The 26,366-nt window shown below is 42.4% G+C and overlaps 1 protein-coding gene across 5 annotated transcripts in view; it reads right to left on the bottom strand.

The window, feature by feature from the left end:
- The window catches only part of tfeb (transcription factor EB), a 118,422-nt gene that overhangs the window by 72,850 nt on the left and 19,206 nt on the right, over window positions 1-26,366 (bottom strand). For 3 of the 5 annotated variants that reach the window (XM_046342486.1, XM_046342491.1, XM_046342487.1), the window contains exon 2: window positions 14,271-14,367. The exons of 1 other annotated variant lie outside the window; for it this stretch is intronic. The gene's annotated coding sequence lies outside the window, so the exon portion shown is untranslated. Of the gene's footprint in view, window positions 1-14,270; window positions 14,368-16,349; window positions 16,488-26,366 lie in introns of those variants that run through there. One more of the 5 variants, XM_046342488.1, reaches the window with a different exon arrangement.

Below are 26,366 nucleotides of genomic sequence, written 5' to 3'. Positions count from 1 at the left end.
ACCTTCTGATCATTTATCACTCCAGTGTTAATCTGCAAAATTGTAATTATTCGCCTACCTCCTCATGCTTTTTGCACACAATGTATATAGACTCTTTTTTCTACTGTGTTATTGACTTAATTGTTTACTCCATGTGTAACTCTGTGTTGTCTGTTCACACTGCTATGCTTTATCTTGGCCAGGTCGCAGTTGCAAATTAGAACTTTTTCTCACCTAGCCTACCTGGTTAAATAAAGGTGAAATAAAAATTACAAAAAAAATATTATGGTGGAAAATAAGTATTTGGTCACCTACAAACTGGCTCACATTTCTGGCTCACAGACCTGTAACTTCTTCTTTAAGAGGCTCCTCTGTCCTCCACTCGTTACCTGTATTAAATGGTACCAGTTTGAACTTGTTATCAGTATAAAAGACACCTATCCACAAGCTCAAACAGTCACACTCCAAACTCCACTATGGCCAAGACCAAAGAGCTGTCAAAGGACACCATAAACAAAATTGTAGACCTGCACCAGACTGGGGAAGACTGAATCTGCAATAGGTAAGCATCTTGGTTTGAAGAAATCAACTGTGCGAGCAATTATTAGGAAATGGAAGACATACAAGACCACTGATAATCTCACTCGATCTGGGGCTCCACGCAAGATCTCACTCCGTGGTGTCAAAATGATCACAAGAACGGTGAGCAAAAATCCCAGAACCACATGGGGGGGACCTAGTGAATGACCTGCAGAGAGCCGGGACCAAAGTAACAAAACCTACCATCAGTAACACACTACGCCACCAGGGACTCAAATCCTGCAGTGCCAGACGTGTCTCCCTGCTTAAGCCAGTACATGTCCAGGCCCGTCTGAAGTTTGCTAGAGAGCATTTGGATGATCCAGAAGAAGATTGGGAGAATGTCATATGGTCAGATGAAACCAAACTAGAACCTTTTGGTAAAAACTCAACTCGTCATGTTAGGAGGACAAAGAATGCTGAGTTGCATTCAAAGAACACCATACCTACGGTGAAGCATGGGGGTGGAGAAATCATGCTTTGGGGCTGTTTTTCTACAAAGGGACCAGGACAATTGATCCGTGTAAAGGAAAGAATGAATGGGGCAATGTATCGTGAGATTGTGTGAAAACCTCCTTCCATCAGCAAGGGCATTGAAGATGAAACATGGCTGGGTCTTTCAGCATGACAATGATCCCAAACACACCGCCTGGGCAACGAAGGAGTGGCTTCGTAAGAAGCATTTCAAGGTCCTGGAGTGGCCTAGCCAGTCTCCAGATCTCAACCCCATAGAGAATCTTTGGAGGGAGTTGAAAGTCCGTGTTGCCCAGCAACAGCCTCAAAACATCACTGCTCTAGAGGAGATCTGCATGGAGGAATGGGCCAAAATACCAGAAACAGTGTGAAAACCTTGTGAAGACTTACAGAAAACTTTTGACCTCTGTCATTGCCAACAAAGGGTATATAACAAAGTATTGAGATAAACTTTTGTTATTGACCAAATACTTATTTTCCACCATAATTTGCAAATAAATTAATTTAAAAAATCCTACAATGTGATTTTCTTTTCTCATTTTGTCTGTCATAGTTGAAGTGTACCTATGATGAAAATTACAGGCCTCTCTCATCTTTTTAAGTGGGTGAACTTGCACAATTGGTGGCTGACTAAATACTTTTTTGCCCCACTGTATGTATGTATATAATGACATTTCACTTTTGTATATAATCTACCTCCCATGCTTTGGCAATGTTAACACGTTTCCCATGCCAATCAAGCCCATTTTGAGAGAAAAAGAGAAAGAGCGAGAAAGAGACAGAGAGAGATGCAATCTGAGCCCTGCAGTCTTCAATAGGGCCCAGGACCTGGGCCCTGGCAGTAAACCCCAAAAATACTAAAACAATGATTTTCCAGAGAATATCCAGATCTCAGGGAATTAGATCAAAGTTCTCAATTGGTACAAAATATATAGAGTACTGCACACACTACAATTACTTAGGTTTAAAAATAAGCTCAACTAGACACATTAATGAGGCAGTGAATGAACAGATAGAAAGCATGCAGGGCATTCTACACCATTAAAACAACTAATTCAAATTGAAATACCTATTAAAATCTGGCTAAAACTAATTGACTAGGTCATTGAACCAATTGCACTTTATGGTAACGAGGTGTGGGGTCCACTTGCAAAACAAGATTTCATCAGATGGGACAAACACCCCCATTGAAACCCTGCATGCAGAGTTCTGTAAGATTATCTTACATGTCCAGAGGAAAACTACAAACAATACATACAGGGCAGAATTAGGCCAATATCCACTAATAATAAAACCTTTTTTTTTTAAGTTTTGGAAACATCTAAAATACAGTGATCTCCTCTCCTATCATTACCAAGCCCTAAAATGCCAAGAGCCGAGCAAATAAGAGAGTCCCCTCATCTAGCTGGTCCTGGGCTGAGTTCACAAACCTGTTCTACTAACACACTGAAGCCTCAGGACCAGAACATCCAATCAATCAGAATAAACCAAATTACAACAGTCAAAACAAAACTACATTGCGTATTGGGAAACACAAGCACAAAGCAAAATGCAGCGCTATCTGGCCCGAAATCGATAGTACACTATGACTAAATATTTGACCATGGTTACAGTGGTCCTTCTGTAGCTCAGTTGGTAGAGCATGGCGCTTGTATCGCCAGGGTAGTGGGTTCGATTCCCGGGACCACCCATATGTAGAATGTATGCACACATGACTGTAAGTCGCTTTGGATAAAAGCGTCTGCTAAATGACATATATTATTATTATATTATTACTGATCAAAACTTTCAAAAAACTTTGATAAAGTACAGGCTCAGTGAGCACAGCCTTGCCATTGAGAAGGGTAGACACAGGAATACCTGGCTCCCTGTTGAGGAAAGGCTGTGCAACCACTGCACAACAGCAGCACCTAATATATAAAACAATTAGTGTCATTTCCCCAAATTTGAAACCCGTATTCAAGGCTTTAAAAGACCTCTGATGAGAGTAGGCTACCCGTCCTGTTGGGGGAGGACGCAAAGTGCTGTGGGTTGGCAGGGCACGACATTGCTACCTGCCATAAGATGAGGGACAGTGTCTGACAAACCAATCAACCTGCACATGTCCTTTACTGTATGCTTATTGTTGTTGTTCAATGTGGTTATTTTGACCCTTGGTTATGGTTGTCACGTTGACACTTTTGATTCTCATTTTTTATATTGTAAATATCCAAAATAAGCTATAGCAATATGTACATTGTTACTTCATGCCAATAAAGCAAATTGAAAGAGAAAGACACACACACACACACACACACAGAGAGAGAGCGAGAGCGCGAGCGACACACACAGACAGAGCGAGAGCAAAGGACACACAGAGCGAGAGACCGAGAGCAAGAGACACACAGAGCGAGAGACCGAGAGCAAGAGACACACAGAGCGAGAGACCGAGAGCAAGAGACACACAGAGCGAGAGACCGAGAGCAAGAGACACACAGAGCGAGAGACAGAGAGCAAGAGACACACAGAGCGAGAGACAGAGAGCAAGAGACACACAGAGCGAGAGACAGAGAGCAAGAGACACACAGAGCGAGAGACAGAGAGCAAGAGACACACAGAGCGAGAGACAGAGAGCAAGAGACACACAGAGCGAGAGACAGAGAGCAAGAGACACACAGAGCGAGAGACAGAGAGCAAGAGACACACAGAGCGAGAGACAGAGAGCAAGAGACACACAGAGCGAGAGACAGAGAGCAAGAGACACACAGAGCGAGAGACAGAGAGCAGGAGACACACAGAGCGAGAAACAGCCTTTCTATTGTGAGACGTATGCCACCTAAAGCCCTAAATAACTCTTCTCACTCTCTGTTCCCCTTTTGAGGAACACCCTGTTCCCCTGAGTATTCTGTGTGTGTGTGCACACTGTTTGTTTGTTTGTTTGTTTGTTTGTTTGTTTGTTTGTTTGTTTGTTTGTTTGCGCACACTTTTGTGTGTGTGTGTGCGACACTTGTCACTGAACATGGAGACCTTGCAATTAGTGTCCGTAACATGCAAGTATACAGCCATTACTGGCAGACATGCAGTGTAGAGTTGCCACAGTGACAGTGAGTTCTGCCCGGCTTCACAGCACCCGTTTCTTCCCATTTGGTCTTGCCACACAAACAGCTGCTTCCGACAACCTTGGACACACCCAATCAGCGATTCTGACTACATAGACACCAACCTAACACTCAGAGTGTGAATTACACTACATGGCCAAAAGTATGTGCTCGTCAAACATTTTATTCCAAAATCATGGGCATAAATACAGAGTTGGTCCCACCTTTTGCTGCTATAACAGCCTAGATTGCTGAGGGGACTTGCTTCCATTCATGGGCTCTGTGCAGGCCAGTCAAGTTCTTCCACACTAAAATCGACAAACCAAAAAACACCTCGCTTTGTGCACAGGGGCATTGTCATGCTGAAACAAGAAAAGGGCCTTCCCCAAACGGTTGCCACAAAGTTGGGAGCACAGAATCGTTGAGGATGTCATTGGCACTAAGGGGCCATGAAAAGCAGTCCCAGACCATTATTCCTCCTCCAAACTTTAGTTTCCAATATGCATTCAGGTAGGTAGCGTTCTCCTGGCATCCACCAAACCCAGATGTGTGCTTTGGTGCTTGCGTGAAATAACTTGCAGTGATTGTAATTAGTGCTCCACTCTTGTAGTCTGAATTAGCCCCATACACTAGTGGGACTTGGCCTATATGGAGGGGGCTAAATTAAAATGTTTCTTACAAAAGAAATATGGAAAGCATATGCATTACCATGGTAGCAATTAAAAGGGAAAATTATTAAACTAAATTTAAGGACAACAGTCCACCTGACAAACCTGATTTTATCAGCATTTCACATTTACTATACTTTTCACCACATTTGTTGATAACATAATCTGAAAATACTCTGGATACATTCAGCAATATAATAGGAAAATTCTTGGAAAATTTGAGATAGTGTTTTGTCTTACGTTGCACCTATGTTGAGTGAGATGTCAAGTGGCCACACACCTCTCCAAAGTGTGCACAGTTTCTAATTCATTTCAATACACTTTTATTTGCTCTCCAAGCTGTGCCATTGAGGAACTAGAGCAACCACATTTTTTCTTGTTTTGAACACAGCCCTACATCCCAGCCATTACACAATAACTGTTGTTTACGCAGTCCAATAGAAATTGCAATCTGGGTCAGGTGGGCATAATTTGAAAGGTTGTTCCAACCCCACCCTGTTTAATTGGGTCCTGGACTTCCTGACGGTCCGCCCCCAGGTGGTGAAGGTAGGAAACATCACCACTTTGCTGATCCTCAACACTCAACACAAGGGTGCGCGCTCTGCCCCCTCCTCTACTCCCTGTTCACCCATGACTGCGTGTCCATGCACTCCAACTCAATCATCAAGTTTTCAGACGGTACAACAGTACTAGGCTCGACTACCAACAACGACAAGAGGTGGTGAGGGCATTCGGAGTGTGGTGCCAGGAAAATAATCTCTCACTCAACATTACCAAAACAAAGGAGATGATCGTGGATTTCAGGAAACAGCAGAGGGAGCACCCCCCTATCCGCATCGACGGGACAGTAGTGGAGAAGTTGGAAGGTTAAGTTCCTCGGTGTACTCATCACGGACAAACTGAAATGGTCCATTGTGGTGAAGGCGGCGCAACAGCTTGCCACCTAAATCCCTTAAACTTTTAGACGCACAATTGAGAGAACTGCACCGCCCACAACAGCAGGGCTCACCAGAGGGTGGTGCGGTCTGCACAACGCATCACCAGGGGCAAACTACCTGCCCTGCAAGACACCTACAACCCCTGATGTCACAAAAAGGTCGAAAAGATCATCAAGGACAACCATCACCCGAGCCACAGCCTGTTCACCCCGCTACCATCCAGAAGGCGAGGTCAGAACAGGTGCATCAAAGCTGGGACGAGAGACTGAAAAACAGCTTCTATCTCAAGGCCCGTCAGACTGTTAAACAGCCATCACTAACAGAGGCTTCTGCCTACATACAGACTTGAAATCATTGGCCACTTTAATAAATTGATCACTAGTCACTTAAATAATGCCACTTTAATAATGTTTACCTATCTTGCGTACAGTTGAAGTGGGAAGTTTACATACACTTAGGTTGGAGTCAATAGAACTTTTCAACCACTCCACACATTTCTTGTTAACAAACTATAGTTTAGGCAAGTCGGGTAGGACATCCACATGACAAGTCATTTTTCCAACAATTTTTCACAGACAGATTATGGTAGCAATTAAAAGGGACAGATTATTTCACTGTATCACAATTCCAGTGGGTCAGAAGTTTATACACTAAGTTGACAGCTTTTCAAACAGCTTGGAAAATTCCAGAAAATGACATGGCTTCATAAGCTTCTGATAGGCTAATTGACATCATTTGAGTCAATTGGAGGCGTACCTGTGGATGTATTTCAAGGCATACCTTCAAACTCAGTGCCTCTTTGCTTGACACCATGGGAAAAATCAATAGAAATCAGCCAAGACCTCAGAAACAAATGGTAGATCTCCACAAGTCTGGTTCATCCTTGGAAGCAATTTCCAAATGCCTGAAGGTACCACGCTCATCTATACAAACAATAGTGTGCAAGTATAAACACCATGGGACCACGCAGCCGTCATACCGCTCAGGAATAAGACGCGTTCTGTCTCCTAGAGATGAACATACGTTTTTGAGAAAAGTGCAAATCAATCTCAGAACAACAGCAAAGGACCTTGAAGATGCTGGAGGAAGAAGGTACAAAAATATCTATATCCACAGTAAAACAAGTCCTATATCAACATAACTTGAAAGGCCGTTCAGTAAGGTATAAAAGCCACTGCTCCAAAGCCACCACAAAAAGCCAGACTACGGTTTGCAACTGCACATGGGGACAAAGATGGTACTTTTTGGAGAAATGTCCTCTGGTCTGACGAAACAAAAATAGAACTGTTTGGTGCTGCTGCTCCAGCTTCAACTGTTCTGCCTGCGGCTATGGAACCCTGACTTGTTCACCAGACGTGCTACCGGTCCCAGACCTGCTGTTTTCAACTCTCTAGAGATAGCAGGAGCAGTAGAGATACTCTGAATGATCGGCTATGAAAAGCCAACTGACATGTACTCCTGAGGTGCTGACCTGTTGCACCCTCAACAACCACTGTGATTATTATTATTATTTGACCCTGCTGGTCATGTATGAACATTTGAACATCTTGGCCATGTTCTGTTATAACCTCCACCCGGGCACAGCCAGAAGAGGACTGGCCACCCCTCATAGCCTGGTTCCTCTCTAGGTTTTGGCCTTTCTATGGAGATTTTCTTAGCCACCGTGCTTCTACACCTGCATTGCTTGCTGTTTTAGGCTGGGTTTCTGTACAGCACTTTGATATATCAGCTGATGTAAGAAGGTCTAAATAAATACATTTGGGACATAATGACCATTTTGGAGGACAAATGGGGAGGCTTGCAAGCCGAAGAACACCATCCTAACTGTGAAGCACGGGGGTGGCAGCATCATGTTGTGGGGGTGCTTTGCTACAGGAGGGACTGGTGCACTTCACAAAATAGATGGTATCATGAGGTAGGAAAATGTATGTAGATATCTTGAAGCAACATCTCAAGACATCAGTCGGGAAATTAAAGCATGGTCACAAATGAGTCTTCAAAATGGACATTGACCCCAAGCATACTTCCAAAGTTGTGGCAAAATGGCTTCAGGACAACAGAGTCAAGGTATTGGAGTGGCCTTCACCAAGCCATTACCTCAATCCTATCGAACATTTGTGGGCAGAACTGAAAACGTGTATGCAAGTAGACAAGGAGTCCTACAAACCTGACTCTGTTACACCAGCTCTGTCAGGATAAATAAGAAATAAATCACTACTATTATTCTGACATTTCACATTCTTAAAATAAAGTGGTGATCCTAACTGACCTAAGACAGGGAATTTTTACTAGGATTAAATGTCAGGAATTGTGAAAAACTAAGCTAAGGTGTATGTAAACTTCCGACTTCAACTGTATATACTGTATTTTATACCATCTTGCCTATGCCACGGTCATTGCTCATCCATATACTTATATGTACACTTCTAAAAAATAAAGGGAACACTTAAACAACACAATGTAACTCCAAGTCAATCACACTTCTGTGAAATCAAACTGTCCACTTAGGAAGCAACACTGATTGACAATACATTTCACATGCTGTTGTGCAAATGGAATAGAAAACAGGTGGAAATTATAGGCAATTAACAAGACACCACCAATAAAGGAGTGGTTCTGCAGGTGCTGACCACAGACCACTTCTCAGTTCCTATGCTTCCTGGCTGATGTTTTGGTCACTTTTGAATGCTGGCGGTGCTTTCACTCTAGTGGTAGCATGAGACGGAGTCTACAACCCACACAAGTGGCTCAGGTAGTGCAGCTCATCCAGGAAGGCACATCAATGTGAGCTGTGGCAAGAAGGTTTGCTGTGTGCCAGCGTAGTGTCCAGAGCATGGGAGCACTGCCAGAGCCCTGCAAATGACCTCCACAGCAGGCCACAAATGTGCATGTGTCTGCTCAAACGGTCAGAAACAGACTCCATGAGGGTGGTATGAGGGCCCGACGTCCACAAGTGGGGGGTTGTGCTTACAGCCCAACACCGTGCAGGACGTTTGGCATCTGCCAGAGAACACAAAGATTGGCAAATTCTCCACTGGCACCCTGTGCTCTTCACAGATGAAAGCAGGTTCACACTGAGCACGTGACAGAGTCTGGAGACGCAGTGGAGAATGTTCTGCTGCCTGCAACATCCTCCAGCATGACCGGTTTGGCGGTGGGTCAGTCATGGTGCGGGATGGCATTTCTTTGGGGGGGCCACACCTCCATGTGCTCGCCAGAGGTAACCTGACTGCCATTAGGTACCGAGATGAGATCCTCAGACCCCTTGTGAGACCATATGCTGGTGCGGTTGGCCCTGGGTTCCTCTTGGGTTCCTCCTAATGCAAGACAATGCTAGAACTCATGTGGCTGGAGTGTGTCAGCAGTTCCTGCAAGAGGCAGGCATTGATGCTATGGACTGGCCCGCCCATTCCCCAGACCTGAATCCAATTGAGCACATCTGGAACATCATGTCTCGCTCCATCTACCAACGCCACGTTGCACCACAGACTGTGTCCAGGAGTTGGCGGATGCCTTAGTCCAGGTCTGGGAGGAGATCCCTCAGGAGACCATCCACCACCTCATCAGGATCATGCCCAGGCGTTGTAGGGAGGTCATACAGGCTCGTGGAGGCCACACACGCACTACGAAGCCTCATTTTGACTTGTTTTAAGGACATTACATCAAAGTTGGATCAGCCTGTAGTGTGGTTTTCCACTTTAATTTAGAGTGTGACTCCAAATCCAGACCTCCATGGGTTGATACATTTGATTTCCATTGATCGTTTGTGTGATTTTGTTGTCAGCACATTCAACCATGTAAAGAAAAAGTTCATTCATTCAGATCTAGGCTGTGTTATTTTAGTGTTCCCTTTATTTTTTTTGAGCAGTGGATATATTCTTATTCCATTCCTTCACTAGATTGTGTGTTTAAGGTTTTGTTGTGGAATGTGTTCGATATTAGGTTTTGTTATGGAATTGTTAGATATTACCTGTTAGATACTGCTGCACTGTCAGATCTAGAAGCACAAGCATTTCGCTACACTCGCAATAACATCTGCTAACCATAGAATGTAATCATGAGTACATTCAGAGAAGCAGATCATTATGGCATGCATACTACATAGAATGTAGTCATGAGTACATTCAGAGAAGCAGATCATTATGGCATGCATACTACATAGAATGTAGTCATGAGTACATTCAGAGAAGCAGATCATTATGGCATGCATACTACATAGAATGTAGTCATGAGTACATTCAGAGAAGCAGATCATTATGGCATGCATACTACATAGAATGTAGTCATGAGTACATTCAGAGAAGCAGATCATTATGGCTGGCATACTACATAGAATGTAGTCATGAGTACATTCAGAGAAGCAGATCATTATGGCAGGCATACTACATAGAATGTAGTCATGAGTACATTCAGAGAAGCAGATCATTATGGCTGGCATACTACATAGAATGTAGTCATGAGTACATTCAGAGAAGCAGATCATTATGGCATGCATACTACATAGAATGTAGTCATGAGTACATTCAGAGAAGCAGATCATTATGGCATGCATACTACATAGAATGTAGTCATGAGTACATTCAGAGAAGCAGATCATTATGGCTGGCATACTACATAGAATGTAGTCATGAGTACATTCAGAGAAGCAGATCATTATGGCATGCATACTACATAGAATGTAGTCATGAGTACATTCAGAGAAGCAGATCATTATGGCATGCATACTCATTATGGCATAGAATGTAGTCATGAGTACATTCAGAGAAGCAGATCATTATGGCATGCATACTACATAGAATGTAGTCATACATTCAGAGTCATTATGGCATTCAGAATGTAGTCATGAGTACATTCAGAGAAGCAGATCAGCAGATCATTATGGCATGCATACTACATAGAATGTAGTCATGAGTACATTCAGAGAAGCAGATCATTATGGCATGCATACTACATAGAATGTAGTCATGAGTACATTCAGAGAAGCAGATCATTATGGCATGCATACTACATAGAATGTAGTCATGAGTGCATTCAGAGAAGCAGATCATTATGGCATGCATACTACATAGAATGTAGTCATGAGTACATTCAGAGAAGCAGATCATTATGGCATGCATACTACATAGAATGTAGTCATGAGTACATTCAGAGAAGCAGATCATTATGGCATGCATACTTCAGAGAAGCAGATAGAATGTAGTCATGAGTGCATTCAGAGAAGCAGATCATTATGGCATGCATACTACATAGAATGTAGTCATGAGTACATTCAGAGAAGCAGATCATTATGGCATGCATACTACATAGAATGTAGTCATGAGTGCATTCAGAGAAGCAGATCATTATGGCATGCATACTACATAGAATGTAGTCATGAGTACATTCAGAGAAGCAGATCATTATGGCTGGCATACTACATAGAATGTAGTCATGAGTACATTCAGATGCGTGGTCCACAGCAAATTGTCTTCTCAATACAACAAACTCACTCTGTTCAGTACAACCCAGGGTATAACGCCATGTCATCTTCTAACTGTACATCAAACACAGTGATCATAAACCATGACACTGTAGTACATTAGTTTTATTATATGGGTATGTGAAGTGGAGTAATGGGTGTTTGGCTTGTATGACATGAAAGCGGTATTTATTATAATAATCTAATCTTTCAAAATACTTAAGAGTCCTCGTAATTTACACCATTTAAATCACTTAGCATTTACCCCCCAGAGGAATCACTGCAATCCAATTTAGGCCCTTAGTGTCCAAATCTGCCATTTTCAACCTGTATACCGGTAAGACTGTAAAGGGCCACTGGATTCGTCATGCTGACAAATGGCCAGACATTTTGTGTAACAAGAAAAGTCCAGACACCTGAAAAGGGTCTGAAATACAGGACGCAAATACAGCTGCGTCTGTCCCGAGCTCATTGGCGCAGGAAACTGAGGGGCCCAGTTGAAACAATGTTACAAGTTCTCTGGCAGGCTGGACCCAGTCGAGACAATGTTGTAAGTTCACTAGCGAAAGCTCAAAACAGATGGAGAGAGATGCAGACAGGCGGAGAAGAGAGATTAATGTGATTGAAATAACCTGAACCAACTGTCACTGGTTTAAACCATGACACAGAGGTGGGGGGTGTTCATTTAATTTGGAATAAGTTTTCATTTTCATATTTACCACTGTGGCGATACAAATTTTAAACAAATAGAAGAGTTGTTAAATTTGAGTCCCCCCAAAGTTTGACTTTTGTTGCATTTAGGGGAGTGCATGTCTCATTTGAGGGGGCTGGGCCCCCACGGGCCCTGTAACTCACACACTGCTTATACTCCTAAATGACAAAGAAACACTTCCCCAACTACACACTCTAAACCTGGTCCATCAACTTTCTGATCTAGGGTCAGTTTTTATATACTGTAGCTTTAACAACAAACAGATATTCAGTATAACTGAATAACAAAATGCATCAGATTCACAGGTATTTGAAAATCATTATTTCTCAGTCTGAAACTTGATATGTAATTTTGAGGGAAATTTCACAGAATCATATTTGTCACATGAGATGCAGTGTCATCCAACACAGACTACTGTAGGTAGTGAGAAACACACACCTCTGTGGTTCCCTCATTTACTCTGAGAGACAGTGACTGGTAAATAGCTGCCATTCACCCTCAGATCAGATACACCAAATATAACAAACACCTCCATCTGATACCATAGACTGAGCAGGGCTGCATTCAGAGATGTGGTTTGAGAAGACTCAACCACAGAGAGTCCAGAGAGGGAACAGAGAGTTAAGGGGTTTCCCTACTTCTATACAGGGGCAGCTACGGGTTAGGGATGGGATTATGACCCTGAAAAGGTGAATCCAGGTGACTCCAGGTACCAGTTCCTTTAACACTGACCACTAGCTCTTCATAGGGTCCGGATGTTGTCCTGACCACATGAACTAAGCAGGAACATATTAAATGGCCGATTCTACAACAGCATGGCCCACAGCATGGCCCACACTAATTATTATTAGAATTAAAGTGGCCCTTTTACACCCTTTTTAGACCTACAGCGTGCAAGCCTCCTGTAATGATCAGTGAACGTGCAAGCCTCCTGTAATGATCAGTGAACGTGCAAGCCTCCTGTAATGATCAGTGAACGTGCAAGCCTCCTGTAATGATCAGTGAACGTGCAAGCCTCCTGTAATGATCAGTGAACGTGCAAGCCTCCTGTAATGATCAGTGAACGTGCAAGCCTCCTGTAATGATCAGTGAACGTGCAAGCCTCCTGTAATGATCAGTGAACGTGCAAGCCTCCTGTAATGATCAGTGAACGTGCAAGCCTCCTGTAATGATCAGTGAACGTGCAAGCCTCCTGTAATGATCAGTGAACGTGCAAGCCTCCTGTAATGATCAGTGAACGTGCAAGCCTCCTGTAATGATCAGTGAACGTGCAAGCCTCCTGTAATGATCAGTGAACGTGCAAGCCTCCTGTAATGATCAGTGAACGTGCAAGCCTCCTGTAATGATCAGTGAACGTGCAAGCCTCCTGTAATGATCAGTGAACGTTCAAGCCTCCTGTAATGATCAGTGAACGTTCAAGCCTCCTGTAATGATCAGTGAACGTGCAAGCCTCCTGTAATGATCAGTGAACGTGCAAGCCTCCTGTAATGATCAGTGAACGTGCAAGCCTCCTGTAATGATCAGTGAACGTGCAAGCCTCCTGTAATGATCAGTGAACGTGCAAGCCTCCTGTAATGATCAGTGAACGTGCAAGCCTCCTGTAATGATCAGTGAACAACTTTCCATAGTAGGCTCTCTGCCAAAGTTGAATAAATGATATACATATAAAATTACATTATATAGATCATTAATCAATCACAGCCCTCCTTTAGGATTGCAGCAAACCAACAGTGAAGGGAGTTGACTTTGAATCCATTTTCCCATTCACTGAGTTGGGGGTGCTCATAAAATAGATCAGAACTTTAAAAGTTGTAGAGAGCCCACTAGAAATGTGATGTAGATTATATTGCTTAAAACAATGTCTAAATATGAACCAAATCAAAAAGTGTACTTTTGACATATTAATAGTTTCAATGACAAATAACGTCTGAATATAGCAATACTCCATATTTTAAAGCACACTACTAGGAGTATAATGACACCAAGATGTTGTCTATTAGGTACAGTTAACAGATCATTGGGCTGAAAAATGTCCAATTTCATGAAAATGTTTCGTGCCAAGTATAAATAAACATCAAACATCCTTCCTCCCAATGAAGATACCAAAATTAAATGGCATCGAATTGCCAGCATGGCAATTATCCATTATTAAACCAGGGAAGTCACATTTGGATAGCAACCCTTTTTGAAAATGACCCCTGGCACACCCTGCTTCACTCCCTCTCTGAATACAGTTAACACAGAGGAACACAAAGACAAAAAACTGAGAAGCAAACAGTCACACACACACACACACACACACACACACACACACACACACACACACACACACACACACACACACACACACACACACACACACACATACACACACATTTACTGTACCTCTTTGTAAGTAAAGTGGTGCTGAGAGAGTGAGAAGGGGGGGGGTGCTCCTCCCACTGCTCCCTACATCTCTGGACACCCTGGAGAGGACTGGAAACTACAGGCAGACAGAGAGAAAAAAAAATCTATGAGACTACAGTAATACCTGGATGTGCACTGCTGTAACAAGGTAGTACTTTGTTATATTAGTAGGACAGCACAGTAGCAGAAGTCACTGTTCTTGTCAGGTGGTCTGGCATCATAGGCTACTGTGAGGCAATGGCACACATACTCAGGCTTATAATAGAAATTACTTTCCAAAACAATTGATGCGAAACACTGTGTGGAGGTGTGTGCGTACAGCACATCAATTTAATTGCGTATGTGCCCACAACCTTGTCAGTGAGTTAGCAGACACGGACAGAGAGCTTCATCGGCACTTGAATGTTGACTAGACCGGGTACGCGTGTGCTTGCACCATCGCTCGCATGTTGATTTTGTCTATCCACATCAGATGCAAATCAGGAGACGCAGGTTGAAATATCAAAACGAACTCTGAACCAACTGTATTAATTTGGTGATAAGTTGAAACACATGAAACGTTCATGGCCATTTAGCTAGCTAGCTTGCTGGTGCTAGCTAATTTGTCCTAGGATATAAAAATTGGGTTGTCATTTCCTTTTTTATGGGATCTTTGTAGATTGAGTCACACAAAATAGTGTGTTCTCTACTCCAAAAATGAATCCACAGATATAAGGTGAAACCTAGTTAGTTTCTGGTAAAAAAAATATTCTTTCTTCTGTGGACTTTATTTGGCGGTTGGCAACCAACTTTAAAGGTGCATTGCCACCACCAACTGGACTGGAGTGTGGACCTCAGTTCATCTTTCAATCACCCACATGGGTATATGCTCCTAAAAACCAATGAGGAGATGGGAACATCAAGCATCAAAAATAGAAGTCCAAGTTCTATTTTAGCGCCTGGCTAAGCAGATGACCGTTGACACACGCAAGCAGTTTGGAAGAAATGATTGAATAACATGTGTGAATGTATTTTGCAACGCTCACACACGCAACACGAGTCGTATGGTCAGCATGTTATGTGAAAGCAGAGGGCCGTCCGGCATGGCGGATGTTTTGAGACCTTATTTTCCACAGGGAGCAAAGAGGAGGAGCTAAGTATGTAAGCAAGTTACCAGGATGTTGCTTTCCCCTGTCCATGTCCTTAATGTCAGTGGAAAAGACCAGGAGAGAACGACACTTTACACTGAGGTGCAGCCCGATCCATATTCAAAATCACTCTTAGATGGACAAAAGAGCTGCATCATCAAAACAACCACAAACACAATGTTTCCCTTCCTCGTGGGCTTGGATTTCACAACTCCTAGTGAGATCAGGAGTGAAGCAACAACTTCCTCTGTTACAGCAGGCCAGGGAAACAACCTGCCTGCCTGGCCTCAACCATATCAACCACACAAATCATAAACCAGGGCTATGCACGGTCAGGTCAACATAAATCATGGTTTTCATCCTTCCCCTCTAAATCAGGGACTAATTCAAACCTGTCACAGTAGCAGATGAGTGGACTCTCTGGCCTCAAGGTTCCACATCTGAATTATCTTTACTAAGCCTGTAGGCAAGGCCTTTACCATACAAATCAACCATCATGCTATTTCACTCAAAAATACAACAGCCAGCAAGACCTTGAGGACCAGTGGATACTCCCACATTTCCATATAAATGACAGAAAAACACCACGAGGCATTAGAAGATAATTTTGCAATTGGTCGAAGTAACAGTAATAGTTTGGAATGTTCATAACTGAGTTCTTTAATAATAAACATGATTCTTTCATTTTGCATGGCAAGTTGCCCATTATACAATGAAGCCAGTCTACCCAACAACCCACCACACAAAGCATGTATTCAAACAACCTTCCAGTGGCCCAGTGACAAATTATATCCCATCCCTGCTCACGACCCAAAGCACCATGAGGAGATTCCAGAGTCCAGTCGTTTCCACACAGAGACAATCCCACAGCGAGATGGAAACAGAGAGATGTAGGGAAAAGATCACGACACAGGTAATCCCACATCCTTACCAGGGAGAAGGACAATCCTCAGAGCAACATATTGTCTGTTACTGCATCCCAGACACCTCTACTACACACAAAACGAGAGACACACTCTGCTAGGCTGGTTGAGCTCTTATAGACGCTCTCACTCTATGGTCTCTGCTCGTGACACTGTGCCTCTCCACTCAAAAATAGTCACAGGGACATGGTTAGTCCCTGTCCCTTCCTCCTCAAGCCAACTATGTTCCCTCTTCTATTCCTTCACTTCCCCTAAATTAACCAGAATGCTGTCTATGGGAGACATTTATTTTTTTACACCTTTATTTAACTAGGCAAGTCAGTTAAGAACAAATTCTTATTTTCAATGACGGCCTAGGAACAGTGGGTTAACTGCCTGTTCAGGGGCAGAACGACAGATTTGTACCTTGTCAGCTCAGGGGTTTGAACTTGCAAACTTTCGGTTACTAGTCCAACGCTCTAACCACTAGACTACCCTGCCGCCCCATGGGGGACTCAGTGTCCGGATCCCCGCAGCAGATGCCACCTGCCAAAAACACAGAATTCCCACAGAACTCTGCTCCCATGCTTGGGAAATCCATTCCACACACACACACACACACACACACACACACACACACACACACACACACACACACACACACACACACACACACACACACACACACACACACACACACACACACACACACACACACACACACACACACACACACACACACACACACACGCGCGCGCGAAAGAGGGGGCCGCTCATCTCTGACAGAGCCTGACGCCCTCGACACAGACTCCTGTCCACTGACACACACACTTCCACAACGATAAGAATCTCTGATAACACAAGCTCCTGAAGACAAGCAGGTAATACAGGTTTATTGTGCTTGGCATCTCCAGTTGGTTATCAGTAGAAGGTGGCAGGCCATCATGTTGTCTGTTACAGGACAGAGTGCTGTTCAAACATGTAGTCTGAAACCTGGAAATAAATGGCATTTTTCATCAGATAACAGCCTAAGGAATGACATTGCAGAGACCTAAACACATGGGTGCAGAAGCAGAACCAATCATTCCCTAAACCATTTTTAAGAAATGCTGCAGTTGACCAACCATAAATTAAGTCACAGTAGATCTCATACCATGAAAACAACAAACATGTCCTCATGATTATTTTAAGACGAAATCTTGGTCTAAATAATTAAAGAAGGGGTTGATATAGCTGGAAAGACAGCAAAAGACACATTCCACCTGTACACAGGTAGGAGTTTTTCCCCAATCTGTTCAGAAAAGTTTAGCCCCATCTGCTGGTGCCACTCTGCACTCTCAGTATAAATTGACATCAGATCTAGGATCAGATTACCCTACTCCCAATACTAACTCATTAGGGTGGTGGATTAAAAAGGTAGACACAGTATGATAACACGACTCAAAGCAAATACATGGGTCAACTTCCGTAACACCTTAGAGCATTGAAACAGGAGGCTAAACGTCTGTATTGTTGCCATAGCTACTACGTTGTATCGGTGTGGAAGGCACACGTGTACATACTCTCTGAGAACAAAGTCTTGCATTGCACTCATCTCAATATCTGCAGTGCTGTACGTTGCAATGTCATCTCACCGAGTCTACCTTTAACATCTGACCCTGTATCAGTAGTTACAGGTGCACTATTGTCCGCCAATAGTTCACCTAATTTCAGTTTGTGACACAAAACAAGCAAGTATAGTGTATAGAATCATCATACCATCTAAACCGCAGTGAAATAAATACATTTTCCACACACACAAACCCCCCCCCCAAAAAAATGTTTCAGTTGTGTGAAGTTGGTGTGCAAAATCAAAACTTGTGCTTGTGACACATAGAAATAGAGCACATAGAACAGATATACCGCTCCTTACATGTTGACCAGACCAGACACGTCACATGCGCGAGCGTCGCAAAATAAATGTAGAAATCCATGTTATTCAATTATTGCACCCACACTGCCCGCGTCTGCGACGCCAAGGGCTAAAATAGAAGTCCTTCCTATTTCTGACGCAGATCACGCTGAAAGTCATCTCCTCATTGGTTTATAGAAGCAGGTACCCACGTGCCATCTACTCATTGGTTATACCCACATGGGTGATTGAAAGACTAACTTTGTTGCCGGTTGTCGTGGTAATATAATGAAAGTTTAGATGCGATCCCCATATAAGTTCAAAGATGAAAAAGCCTGGAAGGAGGAGAGATGACTAGAATCGATTGACCGTTTTATGTGTGGATTAATTGTCGGAGTAGAGGTCCTTGTGCATTTCAGGTAAAATAAACAACTCAATGTTTATATCCCAGGACAAAATTAGCTAGCAACAGCAAGCTAGCTAAATAGGACAAATTAACGTTAGCTAGCAAGTGCAAGCTAACAAGCCAAATTGCCATACATGTTTAATGCTTTTCAACCTGTCCCCAAATTAATGTCATTAGTTCAGAGTTTGTTTTGATATTTTAACCTGAGTGTCATGATCGCGTTTGGTGGGGGGAGGGGCAAAATACATTTATGCATGATGCTGCAAGCACGCAGCCGGTTTGGGTTCCGTGTTAGGCTTGCTTTCAAAGACAGATCTAGAACTCATATATGTGAATTTGGTCAGGTCGCCCAAAAAGTTACATATTGCAGCTTTAAGGGCAGTTTCGAGCTACCTCCTATTCTTATTCTGCCCCTTTAAGATAGCATATCCTGTTCCCTGAATCAGGTCTGGGACAGATGGGTGACAGTGTCTCAACAGCCTAACCCAAGAGAGGGAATTCACTCCCCCGTCGCACCTCTCCACTATGATAGCCCAAGTGGAGTGAAGCTCTGGCACAAAATGGCCACCGTGAAACACCCAGGTCTGATAGGCTGTGTCCCTGGGGGCATATTTTTCCAAACCCTCCGATTAAATCTCTGTACCAACCTCTGATGGAGGCCCTGACAGGTTCATCCTACAGAGGAGAAAAGCCCTTTCCTCATGTAGTTGTAGAAAGTGTGAGGTGCTCTTTACCAGAAACCAGGTTGGAAAACAACTGACTCACTAACACACACCAACCCTTTGACTGGGTCACATGGCTCATGTTTGCAAACATCACAGGTCATGTGATCACTCAAAAGGCTGACCAGACAAAACAAATCAAGACAACAAAACCCCAAAAAACTGTTAGTGTATGGAAGACAGTGGGCTTGTTCGACATCGCAGCCGGCATCGCAGGTGAGTCACAACAGACTGATCTACAATGCACCTGTCATTATAAAGAACTCTTAAATTACTATATGTAGATCAATCATTCAGTTCCAATTTGCCCACAATGCATCACAGATTTGATGATCTAGAACAGGGCCAGCTAACTCCTCTTAGATTATGGCTGTCACTACTAATAACCAAGGTAATACCACATATTGATAATCAGTGAGAGGGTAAATTGGAAAGTTGCTTATTGGCAGAAGGGAAGAATTTCCTGAACATCCTGTGGTCATTCTTATCTCACCTAGCCTGATAAGATACTTTTGTTAATGAGCAGCATTCACTAAATATATATCCAAATAGAATCTTTGTGGTTTGGCTAAAACATGGTTGTTGTATGCATGTCCTGGATATGTAGACTGACACAGGAACAGCATGCTGAACATGGGTTCATACTAGAAAGGTCATGACCTTTTCAGCACAACATCAATTAAACAAGGTTTACAATTCTACAAGTTCTCAGGGCTGTCACCGGTCAATAATTCCCTGCTTTGAGTATTATCAAGTTATGTCTTCTAGTTTTACGATAAATGTTTATCCTAATGTTTATTGGTTGGAATTGTGATGGTCAAACTATCTTACTCCAGAGTGTGGCTCTGGGGACCATTGCCATTGTGGACAGTGCCGTTTTTGTGTTGATCATATTGATTGGTTGGTCAGTGTGTTGTAGATTGTGGTCTTTCACCAATCAGGATCTTCCCCAGGGTGACACAGCCACATCACTCTGTAGAGCAGGCATGGGCAACGTAAGGCACATGTGCCAAGGCTGGCACGCAAGGGTATTTGCCTTGGCACGCCAAGCAATTTTATAAAATAAGTAAAATTGACTACTGCTTTGAATTTCACACTGTTTGTTAAAGTATTCCCTAGGCCTATAGTATGTGTGAAGATAATGAGTCTTGGGTATTATTAAAAATACTGCGTCAAGAAGGGGAGTGTGGCTAAAATGCACAAGGCGAGTCTCTCTCCAGAATGCATTCTCCCACACCAATTCGAGCGCATTCATTGTTTCATAACTTAAATTGTGTGACTTGTTAGCCCTTTGATTGCTAGCGCCTATAAATTCCCCATGACATATCGCAAGAGAAATACATTTACCTTTAATCCCAATCATTTCTAATCTACAATATTTGGTTACAGTCATTTTTGTTAATGCATTCAATATACTATTATAACAGTCGTTTACTGTTCTCATTGTCGGAATTGACACATTGTTTGCTGAGCACACAAACTATGCTACACTCGTGAGAAACACATTTCGGTTTGTTTCATTCCACTTACGAGTTTTGTCAATTTATTAATTGTCTTGGTTTGGAGCGTAGTATTTCTGATTGTCTCAACTCACCACCACTAATGAGCAGTGGAGCTTCTCAACGTAATTTTCACACCTCAAACAGCAAGTAAACAACGTACTTTTTTATTGTACAGTCGTGGCCAAAAGTTGAGAATGTGAAAATGTATATTTGTGTCAAAGTCTTTAGATATTGTTGTCAGATGTTACTATGGAATACTAAAAGTATAATTACAATCATTTCATAAGTGTCAAAAGCTTTTATTGACAATTACATGAAGTTGATGCAAAGAGTCAATACTTGCAGTGTTGACCCTTCTTTTTCAAGACCTCTGCAATCCGCCCTGGCATGCTGGCAATACCCTTCACCAGAACTGTGCCTCTACAAATTTCTGTCTAGAAGCTCTAGGGACAATTCTTTCAACCTCATGGTTTGGTTTTCGCTCCGACATGCACTGTCAACTGTGGGACCTTATATAGTCAGGTGTGTGCCTTTCCAAATCATGACTAATCAATTGAATTTAACACAGATGGAGTCGAATCAAATTGTAGAGACATCAAGGATGAACAATGAAAAAAGTATGCACCTGAGCTCAAATGTCAAGTCTCATAGCAAAGGGTCATTATGGAAATGTGATATTTCAGGTTTTTTTTAAATACATTTGCAAAAATGTCTAAAAACCTGTTTACGCTTCGTATGGGGTATTGTGTCGAGGTCAACCGATTAGGATTTATCAACGCCAATACCGGTACCGATTATTGGAGGGCCCAAAAAGGCGATACCGATTAAATCAACCAATTGTTTTTGTAATAATGACAAATACAACAATACTGAATGAACACTTATTTTAACTTAATATAAATACATCAATAAAAATCCATTTAGCCTCAAATAAATAATGAAACATGTTCAATTTGGTTTAAATAATGCAAAAACAAAGTGTTGAAGAAATTAAAAGTGCAATATGTGCCATGTAAAAAAGCTAACGTTTCAGTTCTTTGCTCAGAAAATGAAAGTCGGTGCTTCCTTTTAACATGAGACTTCAATATTCCAAGGTAAGAGGTTTTAGGATGTAGTTAATATAGTATTTATAGGACTCTCTCTCTCTCTCTCTATACCATTTGTATTTCATATACCTTTGATTATTGGATGATTATTCTTATAGGCAATATAGTATTGCCAGTGTAACAGTATAGCTTCCGTCCCTCTTCTCGCCCTTTCCTGGGCTCGAACCAGGAACACATCAACAACAGCCACCCTCGAAGCATCGTTACAAAGCCGTGGCCCTTGCAGAGCAAGGGGAATAACTACTCCAAGTCTCAGAGCGAGTGACGTTTGAAACGCTATTAGCGCGCACCCCACTTACTAGCTAGCCATTTCACATTGGTTACACCAGTTACACGGTTACACTAATCTCGGGAGTTGATAGGCTTGAAGTCATAAACAGCGCAATGCTTGAAGCATTGTGAAGAGCTGCTGGCAAAACGGTACGTAAGTACTGTTTGAATGAATGCTTACGAGCCTGCTGCTGCCTACCATCGATCAGTCAGACTGCTCTATCAAATCATAGACTTCATTATAACATAACACATAGAAATACGAGTCTTCGGTCATTAATATGGTAGAATCCGGAAACTATCATTTCGAAAACAAAACATTATTATTTCAGTGATATTACGGAACGGTATTTTATCTAAAGGGTGGCATCCATAAATCTAAATATTCCTGTTACATTGTACAACCTTCAATGTACAGTGGGGCAAAAAAAGTATTTAGTCAGCCAACAATTGTGCAAGTTCTCCCACTTAAAAAGATGAGGCCTGTAATTTATCATAGGTACACTTCAACTATGACAGACAAAATGAAAAAAATCCAGAAAATCACATTGTAGGATTTTTAATGAATTTATTTGCAAATTATGGGTGGAAAATAAGTATTTGGTCACCTACAAACAAGCAACATTTCTCGGTCGACCTCTAGTATTGTTTAACGTGACAAAATGTGGGAAAGGGGTCTGAATACTTTCAAAATGCACTGTATTAGGCTAATCTCTGGGTTCTTCAGCTGCCAATGGAGCACAGTAGATTTGTATCATTTTAATTTAGATTAATCACATGACATTGATTGAGATAAAGACGTTATTATAATTGTAAAAAATAACTGTTCCACGAAATGTGCGCATAAAAATGCTAAAATAAATTGTAAATTGGCACTCCACATGAAAAAGGTTGCAGACCCCTGCTGTAGGGTGAGAGACAGAGATCCAGCAGGCTGATTTTGGTTGGCTTTTGCTAGAGGGAAGCTTGTTGTGCTTTAAAATGAGCCAGCTGTGTTTCTCTTCTCTCACCTCTCTGCTCTTTCCATCCCAACCCACTGGACATATTCAGACACAGCAACATCAGGGGTGTGAGCAAAAACAGAACATGACTAAGGCATGGGTCTCACATTCATCTGTGCTAACAAGGCCTTGTTTGCAAACACACTGTGGCATATTTAATATCCTGATAAAGACTTCAGTGTTTGAGTGTTATTTTGGGTCAGGGCAGGCTCGCCTGCTGATTGGCTAGAGGAGCAGCTGCCTGCTGGTTACTGTTGACCAATCGCTGAGCTCATGTGTGGGAGGGAAGTCTGCCCATCAAAGCCTTGCACTCCTGACAATGGCCCATGTAGAGAGGAGGCCGGGCCCATAAAAATAAAAAAAACACGCACACGCAGGAGCCTGACATTCAGCTCTCACCAGGTCCTCTTAGAGAGAGAAAGAGGGAACTGCAGATGACTTGTGCATGTTGAGAGATATTAATCAGTGCGGGGTTGTGTAGGGTTGAGGGCCTTTCTTAACAACAGCCGTGTGTATCCGTGTTTCCACTCTCCACTGGGCTGATGGGAGAAGCACTGCTGTCAATAAGAGAGACTCGTGAGAGGGCCATAGAGGGAACAGAATGAATTGTCACAACAGACACACTTCTAAATTCTACAGGATTCTTTACAGACGAATAAATAGAGCACACATTTCACATGGTTGCAGGTGTGCCAGAACAGAGGCCTCGGAGGGATGGTTGGATAAGGAAAGCAATCTTTAAAAGAACATTCCAATATGGCCACTATGCATGTGTGCCCATTTGTGTAGGCACTCTTACGCAGTGGTGTAAAGTACTTAAGTCATTTTTTGTGTTCTGTATTTTATTTTAGTATTTTTTACTACTTCACTACATTCCCAAAGAAAAGTCTACTTTTTACTCCATACATTTTCCCTGACACCCAAAAGTACTCGTTACATTTTCAATACTTAGCAGGACAGGAAAATAGCCCAATTCACACACTTAAAGAGAACATATCTGGTCATCCCTACTGCCTATGATCTGGCAGTTTCATTAAAACACACATTGCTTCATTTTCTAATTATGAGTGTTGGAATGTGCCCCTGGCAAACCTGTAAATAAATGTAATAATAATTTACAATTATTTATAGTTTTACTTTTGATACTTTAGTATATATATTTAAAACCAAATACTTTTAGACTTTTATCAAGTAGTATTTTACTGGGTGACTTTCACTTGAGTCATTTTCTATTTCTATTTCTTTTGCTCAAGTATGACAATTGGATACTTTCTCCACCACTGCTCAAACGTGAGTAGAAATCAAATCAAATGTATTTATATAGCCCTTCGTACATCAGCTGATATCTCAAAGTGCCGTACAGAAACCCAGCCTAAAACCCCAAACAGCAAGCGATACAGGTGTAGAAGCATGAGTAAGAGAGAAAGTGAGTCATGTTGGGAACTGGGGAGGTAGTTACCAGCAACACAGCATTTTTTGGGCATGGATAAAAAGTTGGAATGCTGGCAGAGTTGGAATGAAAGGCGTTTGGGAGATGAGTTTGGAGATTAGGAAATGTCGGCGAGGTCTGGGCGCTCACACACTCTTACTGACGCCTCTCCCCGCAACACCACAGGGAGCTACTCACTTTAAAGTATGGCAACTATGCCTGCCAGATAGAGTGGAGGAGAGAGAGCGAGAGAGAGGTGAGATGTTTTGGGAGCTAAATCAGTTGCCACTGCTGATGGTGGCCATTGTTTCAATACGAGAAATACTGAGAGAACAAACCGTGTGTGTGCATCATATCTTAAACTGCTAATACTGGTGGCACCATCATGGAAGTCACTATAACAGTAACGCCAACTTAGGATCTGCTCAACACATCAAATCTTTATCACTAAACATGGAGGGGGGGGGGTTCTGGTGGATTTAACACACACACACACACACAATTAGGCCTAGAGAAAACACTGACAGAAAACATGTCAAAAAGACATATCAGAAATGTGAATAAAGCTTCTCCGTGTCATATGAGGCAGTATTAAAATAGGTATGGTTTCCAGCGATACGAATGCTGCTAGATAAGTGTTCTGCTGAGACTGAGATAAGAGATGAGGGAGAAGAGGGAGCTGAGGTACTGTTATCAACATTAAGGAAGGAATTATTTCAACACTAAAGCAAGAAGTGCTGATATCAGATGGCTTTAAGCACCTTAGAAACAACTCTCCGAGTACTGAGCAGGAACATTGATGGGACAGACAGTCTTTACAGCGTGTCTTCACCCACACTTAATGGCCTGGGAGAAATGTGTGTGTGAATACCATGTATGGGTGTGTTTTTGAAGGATATAGTATTTTGTCTATCCAGTTCAGGCAGAGAGCTTATATAAATTAAACCTTATACAGTAGGCCACCTTCATTTCCCCATCGACTATTCCTACTGTTCGGTTTTGATAATGTTGTGCATGTTTTTCCTGTCAAAGTAGCATTGGATTGGACAGTGTGAGTGTCCATTCATTTGAGATTGGGGCCTGCAGAGTTCCCCTAATGCATTTAGCTAAGCAACAGATGAGGAAATATGAACTCAGCTCCACGTTAGACTATTTTTGAGTGGAAAAATCATGACAGATTGATTTTTGGGGAGAACGAGACGACAAGAGTTAACTGATGAAATGAGCTGGCGAGGATGAACCCTTGGCTCTCATTGTAGCCTATAATGAGGACCTAAAATGTTTCAGGGTCATGTGCTCAGGAAAAACTCCAGGTTCCAGAACTGACTACTACTAAGCGAAGAGTTTGGTTGTGGTCTATCAGACTCAGAAAGAGGAAGTGGGACCCTGAGGGTGGGGCTAAGAGGAAGCAGTGTCACACATGCTTCAAATGTGTTTGTTTTTTAAAACACCCACCCAATCTCATTTCATCATCCTGGTCGATCAGTCTGTCAGTTTAACCCTGGTGTTTTTGTTTTTCAAAGTATAGATGAGAACATGGCAGTTATTGGCAGAACGTGTTGTCATCAAAAAATATATTTTTCTACTTTTCCATTTCTTTTTTTACTCATTTTTCTTCCCTAACTTTGTGGGATCCAATTGGTAGTTACAGTCTTGTCTCATCACTGCAACTCCCGTACGGACTCTGTAGAGACGAAGGTCGAGAGCCGTGCATCCTCC

This window comes from Oncorhynchus gorbuscha, linkage group LG03, assembly GCF_021184085.1.
Source record: "Oncorhynchus gorbuscha isolate QuinsamMale2020 ecotype Even-year linkage group LG03, OgorEven_v1.0, whole genome shotgun sequence".
Classification (NCBI taxonomy): domain Eukaryota; kingdom Metazoa; phylum Chordata; class Actinopteri; order Salmoniformes; family Salmonidae; genus Oncorhynchus; species Oncorhynchus gorbuscha.
The sequence above is the reverse complement of the archived record's forward strand: the minus strand, read 5'-3'. Positions and strand labels throughout refer to the sequence as shown.